Source organism: Rhinopithecus roxellana, chromosome 6 (genome assembly GCF_007565055.1).
Source record: "Rhinopithecus roxellana isolate Shanxi Qingling chromosome 6, ASM756505v1, whole genome shotgun sequence".
Taxonomy (NCBI): Eukaryota; Metazoa; Chordata; class Mammalia; order Primates; family Cercopithecidae; genus Rhinopithecus; species Rhinopithecus roxellana.
Genome location: NC_044554.1, coordinates 81,194,290 through 81,212,611, shown reverse-complemented (window position 1 = coordinate 81,212,611; position 18,322 = coordinate 81,194,290).

The window sequence follows — 18,322 nt, the reverse complement described above, 5'->3', positions numbered from 1 at the left end:
CAATACAGAATAGCAAGGGTCAGAAAGCACTTATTTTGGAGTCAGACGGTCCTGGGTTCTTGTCTTGGTTCTGCTAAATACCACTAGGTGAGCTCCAGCAATTTGCCCCACAACTATGGCTTATTAAAACAGGCTTACTGGCCGTGCATGGTGGCTCACACCTGTAACCCTGGTCCTTCGGGAGGCCAGGGTGGGTGGATCGTGCAGAGTTCGAGACCAGCCTGGGCAACATGGCAAAGCCTGTCTCCACAAAAAAGTACCAAAATTAGCCAGGCATGGTGGCACGCACCTGTAGTCCCAGCTACTTGGGAGGCAGAAGCAGAAGGATCCTTTGACCCTGGGAGACGGAGGTTGCAGTGAGCCGAGATCACATTGCATTCCAGCCTGGGTTACAGAGCAAGGCAAGACTCTGTCTGGGGAAAAAAAAAAAAAAAAAAAAACGGTAAGTAAATGAATAATAAAATAAAATAGGCATACTAAACACTTTGCTTTGGGGTTGTTAGAAAACTGAGATTACGTCTAAGAACAAACTACCACAGATCATTCTAGTCATTACTAGCTTCTGAATTGCTCTTTTTAGTTTTATCCCCAAAAAAACTTAAGGCATGGTTAGAGATTACTGTTAGTATAGATCAGCTTTAGTATAGATTGGCAAAGATTAATTTACCATTACTCTGTGGCACGTGTTGCCTTTCCTTCGTGCAGTGGTTCCTAAGTGGACCTGCAGCAGAGCAACACCTGAGAGTCGTTAGGTGATACAAATCACGGGTCCCTGCCCAGGCCTGCCCAATCAGGAACTGGGGCTGGCCCAGCACTCCGTGCTCTAACACGCCCTCCCCTCCGGAAGGTTCTGAGCAGCTCAAGTTTCAGAAGCACTGAAGGAAGGACTGGTAAGCAGTCTTTGGCAGAGAAACATACCTTGTAGTCTAATGGCTGTGGGTCCTCTCAGCTTTTCTTGATATGGAAATGTGTTTCTTTTTTTTCAGTTGCCTTGTGGATTGAGTTGGGGTGGTAATCGCCATTCCTTTAGGTTGTTGTGATGATGCACATCAAACAGTATTTGGCACAGGTGGCTTATTGCTGGGGGCTGGGCGAGGGGGGGGCGGCCACAAGCGCCCAGCGAGCCTTCACTTCCCGCAGGCTCAGGTGCACACAACAGAAACCAACAAGGGGAAGGCCTAGAGGGCTAGGAAAACCTGCCCCACACCTGCGCAATGGCGTGGCCATCAGGCTAACTCGGGCTCAAGTGGGCTGCTGCACACCTGCCTGGGCCTAAGTAGGGACACGGCAGGTATTTCTCGGTGCTGAGGGCCACAGGGTGGGCGCTACAACTGCTCACTTGGAAGCCAGCCCCAGAGGCAAAGCAGGATGGAGCCTGGGGTGCAGGTAGGTGGGGAGGGGTGCAGCCTGGGAATGAGATCTAGTTGAATACAGTAAGAGGTGGCAGGTGAGTAGGAAGGGAGGGCACTCAAGGCTGCGTGAGCAAGAGGTTGGGTGAGGACTGGCTTTAGGCCTGGCCCTGTCCTGAGCTGGCACAAAGCTGTGGTCTGGTCCTGGCTGCCTGTGGGTTGGGCAGGCCAGGCACTAACACCCTGGGGGCCTCGGGAGCCTTGCCCAGAGTCTCCTCTTGATGCCCATGTCATGGCCTGCAAGAGAGATCTTCTGCCAGAGCCCCTGGGCCTCCACATCTCCCCAGCCTGGGCTCTGAGGCCCCAGCTGTGTCCCAGGCCCTCCAGATTCCCCAGAGCCCATGCACAATCTCAGTGACATCAGGTGGGGTCAGGCATTGTCCTGAGATACTGGGCATTGGTCCTCCTCCATCTCCTGCCTTGGCCTGTCTCATGAGGCCTTTGGAACCTCAGCATTAAGAACCACCTTAGCCACAGCCCTTAGGGAAAGCCAGGCCACCAAGGGGACCAGCAGCCCCAGGGCACAGTGACAGGACACCTCATGCTCTAGATGCAAAAGGAAATGCCATCCTGCAGAAGTACATCACAATCCGACCTGAAGTTAAAACCTGTCCTTAGCACCCTGCGTTGCAAACATCTCTGAAGCCTACAGCTCCGCCTGCTGGATGGAGAAGTAACTCCTCTCCCAACCCAGCAGCCCTAGGCACCCCATTCCTAGTCTCCCTGTGTCTGGGCTTCTTCGTCAGAGAAGTAGGGATTCTTTTTCTATTTTTTATTTATAAATAGAAAATGCACGCGTATGGTTTCTAAAAGCGATCAAAAGTATAAGAGCATAAAGTTTCAAAAGCATAAAATGCACGGTGACCGCTGCTGTCCTCCAGCCCTTTCCCCACCATAAGGAAATGTTGTTTTTAGCTGCTTCAAATATCCTTCTGTAGAGTAACTCTCTAGAAGGGGAGTTGGTGTCCAAATAGAATACTAACTTACAAATTTGAGTGCTACCAAATTGCCCTCCATAGAAGATGTTCCAGTTTCCTCTCTGTGTTGTCTAAAGTTTTCATACTTCTAAATTTTTGAAGTCCAATAGATAAAAACAAATGGGAATTTGGTTTCATTTTGATGTGCATTTTTATTACTGAGAATGAGGTTCAGAATGTGTATACTGAAGGACCAGTTTCTATGAACTGTTAAGAAACTTTGTGGATTTATCCATCAGGTTGTTGGATGTTTTTCTAAATAGGAAGATTCACTGCTTGTTCATCTTTTATAAAAATTGTGGTTCGTCTTTTATCTTTGCATTGGTGTATCTTTTTTCTTTCCTTTTATTTGCAGAAGTTTTTATAAGTTTATATGTAGTCTAGTTCTTTTATGGCCTCTATGTTGTGAGTCATAGCAAAGCCTTACATAAGTTTATAGATAATGCACTGCTAGTTCCTTCCAATACTGTTATGGCTTTCTTTTCTACATGTAAGTCTTTAATCTACTAAGAACCCGAATTTGTTTCAGATTTTTTAATTTTTTTGTTTTTCCTGGTGATTTGTGAATTTTTAAAATCTTAGATTCCTTGTCATTTATTTTAGTGTAAGCCATGAGTTATAGGGACTTGGCTTTGCTGTTGTTTTTGTCCTAAGTGGCCAACCAGCCAGAAAGAACATGTGATGAAAGAGAACAAAAACACATTCTTCTCTAATCATTTGAGATGTACCTTTTACCACATGACATCATATGCATATCTGGGTCATCTGTTCTGGGCATGTATTTGTAAAACAATACTAAATGGTTTTCTCTGTAAGCTTTCAATATATTACAATATTTTATCAGAAAACATCAAATTATCAACATTTAATTACTGATTTTTAGATCACTTTTATAAATAAGTTAGTTAAAAGTAGTTTCTGTTAATAAAAAATATACTTATATTACCTTGCAGTTTCTGTTTGATAAAAGTCCCAGTCTGTCTTCTCACTCCCATTTCTGTTTTTTTGTTTTGTTTTGTTTTGTTTTGTTTTTTTGAGACGGAGTCTCCGCTTTGTTGCCCAGGCTAGAGTGTAGTGGCGCCATCTCGACTCACTGCAAGCTCTGCCTCCTGGGGGTCACGCCATTCTCGGGCCTCAGCCTCCGAGTAGCTGGGACTACAGGCGCCCGCCACCGCGCCCGGCTAATTTTTTGTAATTTTTTTTTAAGTAGAGATGGGGTTTCACCGTGTTAGCCAGGATGGTCTCGATCTCCTGACCTCGGGATCCGCCCGCCTCGGCCTCCCAAAGTGCTGGGATTACAGGCGTGAGCCACCGTGCCCGGCCTTCTCACCCCTATTTCTTAACTTTACTCTGAGATCTCGATCTCTTTTTTGAAGTTGAAGAATTTAAAGTCTTTCCAAGTGCTGATTATCCTCCAAGTAACAAGATAATCTTCTATGGGATTTTGATTTTTTTTTTTCTTCCCTGTGGTCTAGCATGGGTTTAAAAAGGTGAATTAGTCTCAGTTACTACTTTATTTCTGTTTCTCTGTATTTTTTTCCTAGGATTTCACTCTATGAATGTTGATGCTGTATTGTCTGTTGTAATCATAACAGCTATGCATTTTGTTTTTATTACACTATACTTCCAGTTTTGGTCTTGTTTAGTGTATTTTGCCATAAATTCAACCTTTTCCAATATAAATATTGATGTCCACATTTTTTCATTTGTACTTCTATGGCCTTATCTTTGCCCATAATTTTACTTTGAAGCTTTCTGCAGTACTTTGTCTTAGATATGTCTGACTGTATGCAATGTGTAGTTGGATTTTGCGTTCTAATCCAATCTCAGTGTTTTAATAGGTGAGTTTATTGTTTGCTTTTATTAACATGACAAATATATTTGGCTTTTAGTTCTTTTAGCTTACCAAAGGAGTCATATCGATGGTAAATAAATACATGAAAAGATGTTCAACTTCGTTACTCATTACAGAAATGCAAATCAAAACCACTATGCAAGATGCTGCTCGTGCAAATGAGATGCCACTACTAGCCTGTCAGAAAACTTTTTTAAAAATTAAAAATTGGCAGTGCCAAATGTGGGTAAGAATGTGGAGCAACTGCTGGCCGCGGTGGCTCACGCCTATAATCCTAGCACTTTGGGAGGCTGAGGCGGGTGCATCACCTGAGGTCAGGTGTTCAAGACAAGCCTGGCCAACATGACGAAACCCTATCTCTAAAAACACAAAAATTAGCTGAGTGTGGTGGCGCATGCCTGTAATCTCAGCTACTTGGGTAGCTGGGGCAGGAGAATTGCTTGAACCCAAGAGGAGATTGCAGTGAGCCAAGATATGACCACTGCACTCCAACCTGGGTGAGGGAGTGAGACTGTCTAAAATAATAATAATCATAATGTGGAGCAACTAAACTGTAAAGCAGCAGTTTTTCAACTTGCCTGTACCATTCTTCCAACCCACCAGCAATGTAAGGGATGCTGGTTGGTGGGATGGAAGCATGGTGCAGGCACATTGGAAAGCAGCTTGGCAGTTTCTGATGCTGACTCATGCTCTGGAGTAAATCCTATCCTTCAGGCTATTTGGAGTTCACACAAATCCATTTTTAAGGGTTTTGCTGAATGTAAAAATGTACAAATGTACAAAATAAACATACCCCCAAGAGCGACACAGTAGAAGCTCTGTAAATGGTCATGATCAACTCATCATCCCAAAAAGAGGAGGCACTCCCTCCCTCCTTTCCAGCCAAGCCTGAGGGGTTTGGGATGTGAAACCAGACCTCCACAGAACAGTTGTTCCTGGGGAAGTCTTCTTTGCACCAACTCCAGTTCACACCTCATTGTTGCTGCTTCTGTTTCAGGCCAATAAACCATCTGGGTTTGAATATTTCGTTTGGTGACTTCAATCATACTTACCTCATAAGAATGCTATAAGAAATCAATGAGAACAGATTTTAAATGTTCCAGCACACTGTACTGAATAGATGGTTCCAGGAAGAACCTTCCCTAGACCACATATTTTTTCTAACCTCTTCTGCCCTGGTCTCATTCTAAGGCCTTGATGGGAAGTTAAACACATAGCTTTTTCTATACTGTCTCATTACGCCACATCCAAATATTCTATTGTGCATGTTTTGTTCACAAAGAGTCAGTGGGAAATCATCAAGGATGTGGAAAACTATGTAACAACGTGTATTATGATTCCATTTATGCAGATGCCTGTTTTCTCCTTTAAATGTGGAATGCATGTGTCATATTTGCACGGAAATATGCTGGAAGGAGAGGTAACATGTTGCTAAAGGAAGCTACCTAGAGGGAGAAGGACTGGAGAAAGGTTAAGACTGGAGTTTCAACTGGACTTTCTAGTAAAAGTTGTTTGTTCCTATATTGTTTAACAAGATGATTTGCTTAGAAAATGGGAGCTGTGTTGAAGTGCTGCAGCCCCTTCCCCTGAAAGCTGAGGGGAGGGTGGTTGAGGAAGGGTCCCCCACAGAGTAGATGCAAAAATCATGTCAGAGTGCTGGCTTTGAAGAATACAGAACTCATCTCCTGGGGCGACGTCAGACTCTTTCCATTCTTTGTCCAGCCATCTGTGCTCTGAAGAGTGAGGGGGAGCCCCGAGGCCTCACATTGGGGGTGAGGCGGGGGAAGCCACAGGCCAGGGACTCTGGCTTCTCCTTAAATGCAATTTTCACTATCTCTTCTATGTCAGCCAGTCCCCAAGACGGCCATCGGTGACCATCACAATTTGGTAGTCATACCTTTGTGGGGTTCTCCCACATTGAAGAAAACTGACTAGTGCAAGCAATAGGTTTCGCAGAAATGAAGAAAGTGTGACTTCTGAAGTTAGATTATATAAAGACATTGCAGTCTCCATGCTGTGTTCTTTTGGCCCACTCTCCCTGGGGGAGACTAGTTCTGTATCTGGAGGACACTCAACTAGCCCCTGGAGAGGCCAGGCAGAAACTGAGGCCTCCCACCAATAGCTAGCACCAAATTGCAGGGCATATGGGTAGTGAGCCACCTTGGCATAGACCCTCTATCCCCAGTCAAGCCTTCAGATGAATGAAGCCAGTACCTCAATGAGAGCCTCATGGGAGACCCCAAGCCAGAACTGCCCAGAGAGGCTGCTCCCAAATTCCTGACCCATAGAAATGACAATTACAGATGTCTGGTGTTTCTTTTTGTTTGTTTTTTGTTTGTTTTTTTTTTTTTTTATTTGTTTTTTTTGAGATGGAGTCTCTGTCGCCCAGGCTGGAGTGCAGTGGCGCAATCTCAGCTCACTGCAAACTCTGCCTTCCAGGTTCACAGCAGTCTCCTGCCTCAGCCTCCTGAGTAGCTGGGACTACAGGCACCCACCACCACGCCCGGCTACATTTTTGCATTTTTTTAGTAGAGACGGGTTTCACCATGTTAGCCAGGATGGTCTCAATCTTCTGACCTCATGATCTGCCTGCTTCGGCCTCCCAAAGTGCTGGAATTACAGGTGTGAGCCACTGTGCCTGGATGTCTATTTTAAGCCACTAAGTTTTGGTGTATTTGTTACCTAGTAAATAACTAATAGACTTTCCCACCACTTTGGATGAATATTCCTAATCCATCTCAGGTTTAAAGCAAGTGCTCATCTATCTCTTTGTTCTAAGAGAAACTTAGTTTTCTTTTTTTTTTTTTTTTTTTTTTTTTTTTTTTTTTTTTTTTGAGGCGGAGTCTCGCTCTGTCGCCCAGGCTGGAGTGCAGTGGCCGGATCTCAGCTCACTGCAAGCTCCGCCTCCCGGGTTTACGCCATTCTCCTGCCTCAGGCCCCCGAGTAGCTGGGACTACAAGCGCCCTCCACTCGCCAGGCTAGTTTTTTATATTTTTAGTAGAGACGGGGTTCACCGGGTTAGCCAGGATGGTCTCGATCTCCTGACCTGTGATCCGCCCGTCTCTGCCTCCCACAGTGCTGGGAGTACAGGCTTGAGCCACCGCGCCCGGCCGAGAAACTTAGTTTTCTATTACTTCACCATCATTAAAATGCTTTCTAGCTGTGCCTCCCCCAAAATTAACTACCAGATAATCCTCTCTGTGCACAAATGCGTACAATAATTTAGCAAAGTGGTGATGTCCTTGAACTTATGACACAGGTATCAGCCCGGGAAGAAGCCACAAGCCAGTCCTGAGCAGGCAGACTCATAGGTGCAGTCCTCAGACTTTTCACCTTAGACTGGAGTGGACCTGTTTTCAGGAATGCTGATGTGCTTTTCTGAGTCTCTCCCAGGTACATTCTGCATTCTTGTGATTGCTGGCTCTGTCCAGGCAAATGGACATGCACTTGCTAATCATACAGTATTGGCAGGCATGCACCAGGAAACGTCAAAATCATCCCATTTTTAACATTCTCTTCTTTTAGAAAAGTTCCAGTTTTTTCTACACCCTGAATGACAGTGGCTTCCTTAATAGATTTAGGATGTCATTGCCTGCAGCAGACATTGTAACTGGGCACTATTACTCCTACTACCAAAAAATAAATGCAGGGAATTGTTCCATTCAAGTGGGATTAAACCTAAAATGTAAAACCTGGTATTGCTTTGGCAGTTACCTCAATTGGTAGTAAATCAGCCAGATGTGCAGAGATGCTAGTTAGGAGCGTGCATGTGTGTCTGAGACACCAAGAGATCATTACAAAGCAATTGGACAACTCAATCTGCTGTCAGGTCACTTTGACATGGACAGACTTCAAGGGGCACTGCGGAGGCACATACCTTATGGAGAACACAAATGTGCTTGCCGGGTACAGTTCATCAGTATCTGAGAAAAGGGTGTGAGTGCAGGAGCATGACTCACTCAAGGCATTCTTTTGGAAGAAAACATGGGCTGTGATGGGATTGCTACAGTCCATCCTGGGGCTCGGGGTTGGGATGTTACCTCCAGGGCATACACCACCTACTGCGAGCCACCTGCCCAATGCGCTTCACCTGTTCGTAAAAATACTACAATGTCTGTCAACAGTTTTGCCTTTTTATGTTGTGAGTCAACAAGTCAGGATGATTTCATTGACAACGACTTACAGATTTTTCCTGGTGGAAAAAATTTTTTACCTGAATGTTATGTATGCTTCAATCCTATTCTTGAAAAATACATCTCTGATGCTTACTGTTTTGACAACAACATCCATGAAAAGGCAAGCACAGAGGGGTGTGGTCTAGCCCTGTGCAGGGTTCCATCTCAGGGCCTGCAGTTCTGCCCCTGCGTTCTGCACACTCCCCTCTCTGGGTGACAACTTGGGTCTCATACTTAAGTGAGAATGTGCCTGGGGTCAGAGTTTAATGCCTGTCTCAAGGCTCCCCACGACCTTCTAGGACTCAAAACTCTGTTTTTACTTTGCAGGATCCAGGATTGAGCTCCTCTGAGGATGAGAGCCTCTTTCTAGCGACCAGGAGCCCCACCTTGAGAAAGCCCCTGAAACACAGCACCCCTGAGGAGGGACCCCTGGGCGAGACCACAAGGCCATCGAGAGGTGCCTCCTATCTCAGTGGGTCTCCAGTGCCTGCACACTTCTCTCAGGACCTTGCATCCCACCCAGCAGGGGTCAGCCCTCCAGCCACTGTCAGGAAAAGGAGGCTTTCTACTATCTGGGCCTCCAAGGAGTCCAGCTTGGATCTCTCAGCTCCTGGGGAAGAGACGCCCACATCAGCCTCGTTAGCCCAGCAGCAGCAGCAGCAGCAGCAGCAGAAGCAGAACCAGAAGCAGCGGCGGCAGCAGCAGCAGAAGCAGCAGCAAGAGTCCCTCCGGGCAAAGAGCTGGCACCAAAACCCTGGATTGCCTGGGATCGTGAACACAACTGGGAGGAAGAGACGAGACCCGAAGAAGCGGGCAGCTGCGGTATGCATTATCCCTGTCCCTGTCCCCATCTCTTTCCCCCAGGAGTTCTGGGTCCCTGTGGAAGATTAGGAGAGGGGGCACTGCTTGGGCCATGGAGTGCTCAACACCCACCTTCTCCCAATTAATGCTCCCATGATGTGGCACCAGGGGCCAACACACTCATACTCTGCACATGAGGTCACGTGGGACAGGACCAAGGTCGTCCAGCCTTTCTGACACCTGCTGCTGCCCTGTCCCAAGATAGCTTTCGGCTCTGAGGGCCCCCGTGACTGATGGTGCCTGTGGTGAAGGTGAGCTTCCTGGCCTCGTGGTCTGGCATCCAGACCCAGGCTGCCACTGGCTGACTGCTTTGTCATTGCTCTTTAGCTCACAGGAGTCTGGGTGGTGACTCTTTCAGCTGTGGGGGCTTCGCAGACATGTTGGGGTGACAGGGAAGGCCTGATATGTCATCTTGTTACAGAGTAGCAGAAAAGAGCCTATTCTAGTAAAACTGCCTCGCTGTGCTGAGTCTCTTGGCGTCTTCCTATGCTCCGAAGAGGGAGCTGTTAACATTCCTGGAGCACTTCTGCATTTCTAAGGACCTGGCTAGGGTGGCTGTGGTGTCTTCCCATGGGCCACTGTGACAGGGATGTCCCACCTTCACCATAGCCAGGTTTGTAGGCCCTTGCCACAGCTGGAGAACTAGCAGGGCACACACTGTCTGAGGCCCACTTTAGTCTCTCAGAGGCCATCCTCTTCCTTTGCTGATTGGAGATGCTGTGAAGCTCAAATGACCCAATGAGAAGATGATTGCAAGGGCTCTGATCCCCAGGGTAGCAGGCAGTTGGGAGGTGCGCTGGCCCTCTCCTGGCAGAATTCTGCCTCCTCGCCCAGTTGCTGGTTTAGCCTCTGACCTCCTTCTAGTGGCTTCCTGAGAAGGGGCACTTTTCCGGCCAACAGGCTGGGAGCCCTTTCTCAGAACCGGAAGGCCCTGTGTGCCCCTGTCCCCGACTCCCACCTGCCCAAGCCTCTCCAGGTCCCTTTTGTGGTTCTTGGTGGTGCTGAGTTTCATTTTGGAGCGAGTAGTCTTGCCTCAGGTGCTGGACACTCCCTGGGCCCATCTGATTCTGGGAGACCTTCCCATACTTTTCCTTCCTAACCTTGGGCTCTGTATTCTTTCTCTGTGATCCTCTGCAATTGGATGTTAGACATCCTGATTGATTCTCTGAGTTTCTTTTCTATTTGCTGTTTAGCCCTTTCTTCTACTTTTTAGGAGAGTTGCTCAGTTCTATCTTCCAAAGTTACTGCGTGGTTATGTTATTTTCTGGGGTATCTTCCTCGCCACACTCCCCCATGTTCTTTACCCTGGCTTGCTTGCTGTCTTCTCTCACCTTCTGAGGGTGCTGATTGTGCAGTGGATTTTTCCAGCCTCTTTTCCATGCCCTGCTGTCCTGTGGCTGTGCCTGGCTGCTGCCTCCCAATTTGGATAGGCCATCACAGGGCTGGGTGGGAGTTGATGGAAAGTCCTGACTTCTGAGTGGGAACTGTCCACCAAAGGCCACCCGGGGGTTAACTGCTTCTTCACTGCACCATATCTGCCACCTCTTGCTAGTCAGCATTCTCATGCTGCCAGGAGAGGTGGGACTGGCTGGGGTATTCTGGGAGCTGAAGGTAAGAAGGGGTCTGAAGGTCTCACCATGGGTAGAGCTTGTGGGGAACAACCACCCACCTGGAACCCATGTTGTGGATGCTCCCAATGGAGCATCCCAGCTGCCCCCAGCTGAGCCTGGATCCCCACGAGGCCCCTCTGTGTGATCAGAGGCTATTGCTTCTTCCTCAGTCGCTGTGACAAACTGAGTTTCTGGGAGTCCAGACAGGCAGTGCCTGCACCACACAGCCCTCTGAGAGCCTCAGCTCTCAGCAGCCTCCCTGGAGGTCACCCTCTGTGGATGGACATGAACGCCGGGCACCAGGAAGGCAGCCCCCACCTCAGGCAGGGAGGGGCACTGGGAATTCACTGGTCCTCCTACCAGATGATCACCGGATCTTGCAGACCCCAGCCTGGCCCTCTCTACTGGCCAGCAGTGGTGTTTGGAGCCTTGGCTACTCCATCTCTGCTCCAGGACGCCCCCTGGTGGCTCCTACTGGCTCGGGCTCAGGCCTTCTGCTCTTACAGCTGGCCCTCTGGAGGCTCCTCTCATTCCTTATTCTCAGTCCCGTGGGTTTGCTTCTGTCTTACAGTTTGGGGGCATTAGAAAGATGCTGACCACTGACCCATGGTGGGCCTGTCATTGTTGGCCAGTGGACCCCAGTCACACTCCATGTGATCTGGCTCAGTCATCCGAAATCCCCAGGTTCCAGTCTCTACTCCATCCTGGCATTGTGTTTAGTGTCAGGAGTTTACCCATCCTCGTCTTCCCTGTGCTGAATTGGGGAGGCCTCCTTTGTTCCCTGTGCAGCTGCCCTGAGCACCCTCCTAGAAGAGGGGGCTCCAGAGAGCACAGTTACAAAATCCCATCTAGACTGACCTATGCACCTGCTCCCATGCAGGCTCATCTACTCCATGCTCGCAGCCTGTCTGCCCCATCCCTGGCACTTTTTGTCCCTGTCCCCTCCTTTGTCGGACACCTCATCTGCACCTTACCCCATTCACCTATACACTCGTCTGTCTCCACACCAAGCGTGGGCCCTCTGGGTGGCACACTACCCCATATGAAGTATGTTTGAAGCCCACAAGCAGAATTATATAGGGTTGGCTGGGCCAGCTGCAGACCTTGAGCAGGCATTTATTTTCTAAAGCACATTTTGCAGCAGAAGAGCTTGTCTTCAGTAAAGATGGATGCTGCTAAGGGGTGATGCCTTTCCTTTAAACAGATGGAGCGAGTGCGACAATGGGAGATCTACGTGCTTCAGAACATCGAGGAAGCCACCCAGCACGAGCTCACCATCGAAGATGACTGAGTGCTTGGTGCCAGAACAGGAAGGCAGGGTGCTCCAGAGCTGCCTGCCTCGGGCTGGCTTAATCGTCCACATGGTGCCCTCCTTGGGCTGGCCCCCAGTGTTGTTGCCCTTCTCCGTAGGGTGAGAAGAATGGGTTTGAGAAGATCCTGTTACTTAGATTATAAATGTGTTTCTGGGAGGCACTGACATTGAGGAGGGTCAGCAGAGGCAGCAGGTTAAAGAAAACAGAGCTCTGCATGGTGTATAACTTGAGCCCTGGGTTTTCTACTGCCCAGTTCTAGCCTTGGGGACAACTCTCTGCTTGTCTGAGCCTCAGCTTCCTTACCTGAAACATGAGGAAACCCCATCCCAGACTGATGAAAAGAGTGTGGAACTGATGTCAGGCGACGGCAGCCGTAGCCACTCAGCCCTCTCAGGAAAGAGTTGGGCCAATGCCCTGTGAGCATATTCGGGATAGCAGGATTTCTATTAGTGTTTCTGTTGCATTTTAATTTTTTATGGCAACATAACAAATGACCACAAATAGCACTCACCAATAGCCCGAGGCAGGAACTGGAAAGAAAATCTCTGCACTGGATGGTGAGTTTCCAGCCCTATGGTCACGGTGGTCTCATTGGAGCACCAATGGTGAGGGACGTATGTTTCCTTCCCTTATGTAGAGAGGGACCAGGTTTTGAGAGGAGGGGAGTGCCCATAGTCCCACCCATGGAGGGTACCCACCTCTTTCTTCAATAGGCTGTAGGAGAAACCAGATTATGGGATCCCAGGATGTTTGCAGATAAAGACAAGCTCAGGGGAACTCAGAGGCTAGTCCACCCACACTGCATGGATGGGAAGGCTCCAGGAGTCACCACAACTGGTGTCAGGGGCAGGGTAGGTATCCTAGTGAGCCTGAAATGCCACTCTAGGAAAGCCCTGAAACCGTAATTCTCACCAGGAAGGCATTCTGGAAATCTGAGGATGCTGGCTGTGCTTGTTTTAGTGTGTGGGGCTAGAAGAACTTAACCTCTAGCAGTTGCATGGGCCAACCCCCTACACTCTCCCTCTCCAATGCTGTGATCCCTGTTTAACATCAGGGTCTCACCCAAGTGATCAGTAATATGAAGGTAATACATATTGTAAGGAAGAAGAAAGAGATGTCCAGGCAGCTTCAGTTCAACGCAAAGCCAGCATCAAATCTCCCAAGTACAGGCATCTTAGCAAGACCTGTTTGTGTGGACATGTTATGGTTACTAAATACAGAGCTAGTGTTTATTCATATAAATGTTTGCATCCTCCACTCTAAAAAGTTTGCTTTTTTCTTCCTAAAAAGAATGTATACATTTCCAGCCTAGTCCAACACCGCCTGCCTTCAAGTGTGTGGCAGGTGGGCTGGCATCTAGAGTCAAAGTGAGAAGAGCAACCCTTAGATGAAATCTCAGACTGGCTTAAAAGATGGGACATAATAGATTCTAAGGGCATGTGAGGTCTAGGATGTTCAGTTTTAAGAGACAGGTGAAAAGTTTAGATCTGCAATGTGGGTAGAAAAATATTCCTGATCAATAATTGGGTTCTCCCTGGAAATACCCACATTTCTTTGGAGGTTTCCAACAGAGAGAATGAGATTCGTCACAGGAGCGATTACATATAGCGGCTGCAGTTAGATAGTAACTTCACATTTCAGCCAATGTTCTATATGAGTGATAAAAATTTATTTACTGTGTAGTGTGTTTAAACATTTCTAAGTTTTATGAACTAGTTTACTTTTTTCTTTTTTTATAACTTATAGATTATTGGGTTATAAAATTATCAATTTAAAAAATGTTTATAAATTAAGGAGTACAAACAAGCAGAAAAAAAACTGCCTATAATTACACACCATAGAGATGCATACATCAGAGTAATTCTTTCCAGTCTTTACTATTAAAAATAAACTGTTTTCATGAGAACTATTCCCATGGTCTGTGTTTGATGCAAAGTGATTCAGACATGTAGTCATGTGAATTCTATCTCGTTTTTCAAAGAATGAAATTCAAATTCAAAATGAGTCCCTGGAGGAAGAAAAATAATGTGAGTGACTCTGGGGAAGTGTGTCCTTGAAAGATTGGGAATTACCAGCACTCAGAAGAATGTTTTCACATGTAAGACGATTTCCTACACATTCATGTTGCATCTTCTATGTATTAGCAAAATGTACTTACTATGTTTTTACATATTTGGAGTATATGCAGTTATCCATTGGCAGTCTAGTTAGTGTTCAAAATGCAATCTCTTGGATATTTCACAAATAAGATGGTGCACAGCACATGTTCCATCCATGGGAAGATACCTACAGGAAGCAGTTAAAGCCCCAGCGCCTAGACATGCCTATAGAATTGAGTCTCTGGCTGCTACAAAGCTTTCCAAATTCTTGGGGACAGGAGACGATGAGAAACTTGGAGACAGGGCATTCTCAGACTGAGGGACACGGGGAAATGAGTGCTGCCTGCTTATGTTAGACATAGGGCAAGATTTCTAAATTAACGATCATCTTTGAGGAAAATAATAAACAGCTAAACAATAGCCCTGGCAATACACCAACAATGCTCAGAGGAAAGCATAATGTAACTTGCAGCACTGATTTGGGATAAAATAGATCCTAACTCTCACTGTGTATGTGAACCTGTATATTTTGCAGAAAATGAGGTTTTGAAACCTGTCAGGCCTCTGAGCCCAAGCTAAGCCATCATATCCCCAGTGACCTGCACGTAGACATCCAGATGGCCTGAAGCCACTGAAGAACCACAGAAGTAAAAATAGCCTTAACTGATGACATTCCACCATTGTGATTTGTTTCTGCCCCACCCTAACTGATCAATGTTCTTTATAATCTCCCCCACCCTTAAGAAGGTTCTTCGTAATTCTCCCCACCCTTGAGAATGTACTTTGTGAGATCCACCCCCTGCCCACAAAACATTGCTCCTAACTCCACCGCCTATCCCAAAACCTATAAGAACTAATGATAATCCCACCACCCTTTGCTGACTCTCTTTTCGACCTCAGCCCGCCTGCACCGAGGTGAAATAAACAGCCTTGTTGCTCACACAAAGCTTGTTTGGTGGTTTCTTCACACGGATGCGCATGACAAAACCTATGAGGAAAGGAAGTGCAGTCTTGCACAGTTTCTATTCAACTTAAAATGCCCACAAACTCCTCTTATCTTTATTGATATCCCTTTTTCCCTAAAATAAATATCGTATTTACACACAATGCCTGAACCCTTCTGCCTCCTTGTAGCCAAGTGTGGTTCAAAGACCTGATTTCTGGGCACTGCCAGCACCGCATATGTTATGTTTAAATCATCTAACTATCAGTTTTCTATCGTATATTACTTTCTATCAGTGTTTCTGTTGCATTTTAATTTTTTATGGCAACATAACAAATGACCACAAATAGCACTCACAATATCCATTCATTATCTCACAGTCCTGATGATTCAGCGGGTCTCTGCCTGGGCTCTCTCCAGGTGAGTCGGTGGCTTCTTACCTGGAGAATCTGGGCAGGAATCCATCTCCAGCTTCCTTCAGGTTGGCAGGATCCAGTTGCTTGTGGTTGTAGGACTGAGGTCTGCTCCCTGTTCCCCTGCTGGCTGTCAGCTGGGGGCTGCTCTGCTCCCAGATCCTGAAGGCCACTCATTCCTCATCACCTGACCGCCTCAATTTTCAAGTCACCAGTAGCTGAACAAAACCTTTTCAGGGTTGGCATCCCTCTGACTGGCTGTTCCTGCTGCCAGCAAACTTTCTCTGCTTTAAGGGCTCATGAGAGGTCCAGCTTGCCAGATCACAGAGCCCATTGCACTGTTGGAAGTGGTAGTGTCTCATTCCTCTCACAGCTTCTGGAGACTGGGGGCATGGAATACAGAGGAGTGTCTTTAAAATTCTGTCCAGCACAGTTCCCAATTTTTCCTCATTTTAAATACCAGTGATAACCTTTGCGTTAAAAAACCTTGTACTTGTGTCTACCAATTTTGTTAGATAGGATCCAGAAGTTGACTGTGTTAAAGGATGTGAAAGCTTTATGGTCCCTGTTATGTATCAATGAATGAAGTATGAAATTCCAGGAGCAGTGTCCAAGTGTGACCTCACTGTCATTTCGCCAGCATTATTGTCAGAGGCATTTAAACCAGAGCAACTCCATCTTAAATAGGAGCTGGGTAAAATGAGACCTACTGGGCTACACTCCCAGACAGTTAGGACATTCTAAGTCGCAGGATAAGACAGGAAGTCAACACAGAATATAGGTCATTAAGACCTTGTTTATAAAACAGGTTGCAGTAAAGCCAGCCAAATCCCACCAAAACCAAGATGGCCACAAGAGTGACCTCTGGTCGTCCTCACTGCTACCCTCCCACCAGGGCCATGACAGTTTACAAATGCCAGGGTAACGTCAGGAAGTCACCCTATTTGGTCTAGAAAGGGGAGGCATGAATAATTCACCCCTTGGTTAGCATATAATCAAGAAATAACCATAAAAATAGGCAACCAGCAGCCCTTGAGGCTGTTCCATCCATGGAGTAGTCATTCTTTTATTCCTTTACTTTCCTAATACACTCGCTTTCACTGTACTATATGGATTTGCCCTGAATTCTTGCACAAGATCTAAGAACCCTCTCTTGGGGTCTGGATTGGGACCCCTTTCCTGTAACATAATACATTTAAAAACATTTGGCACATTGAAAGATGACTGTGGTCCATCACTGTTTTCAATTTGCATTTAACAGTTTCATTGGATATACATGTGTCCATATGTTTTTTGCTTAGTTGTATTTCTTTCTCTGATAATTCTGAAACTGCTTCTGAAAATTCTGACAGTGAAAGAGATGTGAGCTAACCCACACCCCATCTTGCCTTTCCCTTAATTATTCCTGGGCTATTGGGCCAAGCTAACTCTGAGAGACGTGTTTTTTTTCTTCTTTCTTTTTTTTTTTTTTTTTGTTTTTTGTTTTTTGAGAAGGAGTCTTGCTCTGTCATCCAGGCTGGAGTGCTGTGACGCGATCTTGGCTCACAGCAACCTCTCTCTCCCGGATTCAAGGGATTCTCCTGCGTCAGCCTCCCAAGTAGCTGGGATTACAGGCTTGTACCACCATGCCTGGCTAATTTTTTGTATTTTTAGTAGAGACAGGATTTCACCATGTTGGCCAGGCTGGTGTCCATCTCCTGACCTCAGGTGATCCACCCACCTCGGCCTCCTAAAGTGCTGGGATTACAGGCATGAGCCACCATGCTTGGCCAAGAGACAGTTAAGCTATACTTTAAATGATAATAGGCCTCCCCCCAAACTCAACTGCTTTTGTAAAGCTAATGGGAGGCCATCAGGCTGGGGGTGAGGAGGAGAGCCCAGGTCCTGCTAAGGTGCAGACATAAACGAGTGTCAGCTATTATTCTGGAGGTTATAAGATATGCACCTTCTCCAATTACCCCTGCAAATCACACCACTATTGTAGATTGACTCTTAGAGTATCTTTTCAGGATTTTTTGCATTCTGACACCCATGGCTCCACTTGGACCCACCAACCCTGCTCCTATGGCTCCACCCAGAAGCCATTCAGCCTAGAGGACAGCTCTGACCCCCTGTGATTTCATCTGTGTCCCAATCAGCAGCAAGTACCTGTTACCTCACCATCCCTACCTCTTTCCCCAGACTGCCGTTGAAAAACCTCTAACCTGTGAGCATGAGATGATTCCAGTGCAAACTCTGTCTCCCATGTGGCATGACCAGCGTTGGGTCTTTTAAACTCATCCTCTACTACAATGCCACTGTCTAAAAAAAAAAAAGAATGTAATGGGGGGAATTAACAGTTCATGTGTGGTTTAGTCTAAGTGAGGTCACATAGTATTTAATACTTTGAATAATAAAACTTCCCCCAGAAGGTATGTGAAACATGCAGGAATGTCTTCAAAACATCCACATAACCATTTATTTTTCAACTGAAATGGCCAGAGTTTAGTCAAGCAATTTTTTTCCTTTATTTTTGTTAAATAAGATTCCAGAAAGTATAGTGCAAACACTCAGTAGAAAAGTTGCAATTAAGAAATGTACATTCACATTTAACATTTCAGTCCATTCACTTTTTTAAAATAAAAATAGGACAAATTATTCAATTACTTGTCTCAATTTAACAATCTT